The sequence below is a fragment of the Cibotium barometz genome, chromosome 34 (assembly GCF_041138505.1).
Source record: "Cibotium barometz isolate CiBa-2024 chromosome 34, ASM4113850v1, whole genome shotgun sequence".
In the NCBI taxonomy this organism is placed as follows: Eukaryota; Viridiplantae; Streptophyta; class Polypodiopsida; order Cyatheales; family Cibotiaceae; genus Cibotium; species Cibotium barometz.
Window position 1 is genome coordinate 49,082,501 of NC_141079.1, and position 685 is coordinate 49,083,185.

Below are 685 nucleotides of genomic sequence, written 5' to 3' on the forward strand. Positions count from 1 at the left end.
TTATGTCTATACCCCACATTGCATTTATGATGTGAGAGATGCGGAATTGATGGCGCGGAACACGGGCACACATCACTAGAAGAACGCAAGTATTTGATATTGGCAACATTGAACTCGATTTGCTTTAGAATATTCTTATAGCTCCAAATGGCTATCTTATACACACATACACACACACACACACACACACCCCAACTTATAGTGATGTAGGTGTCTCTATGTGTGTGATTGTGTGTGTGAATGATAACCATGTGTGTGCTAAAATGGCTAAGGGGATAGAGAAGAATACTTTATGTGCTCCATAGGGGTGCATGAGTTGCTTTAGAATACTTTATACACTCCAAATGGCACTCTTTCACATAAACACAAAAACACACACATTTTTAGGTACTGTAAAAGGTTTTATGTGTGGGTATGTGTGTGTGTGTGTGTGTGTGTGAGAGAGAGAGAGAGAGAGAGAGAGAGAGAGAGAGAGAGAGAGAGAGAGAGTGAGTGTAGAGCCTTTTGGCGCGCATAGGAGATCACAAATTCTACATGACCTCCTTATCGCGCCAAATGGCCATCTAAGTCTTGCCTTGTGTATATGTGCATATATGTATCTGTGTGAGATGGTGCATGTGTGTGTGTGTGTGTGTGAGAGCTCTCTCTCTCTCTCTCTCTCTCTCCCCCCACACTAACACTAGAA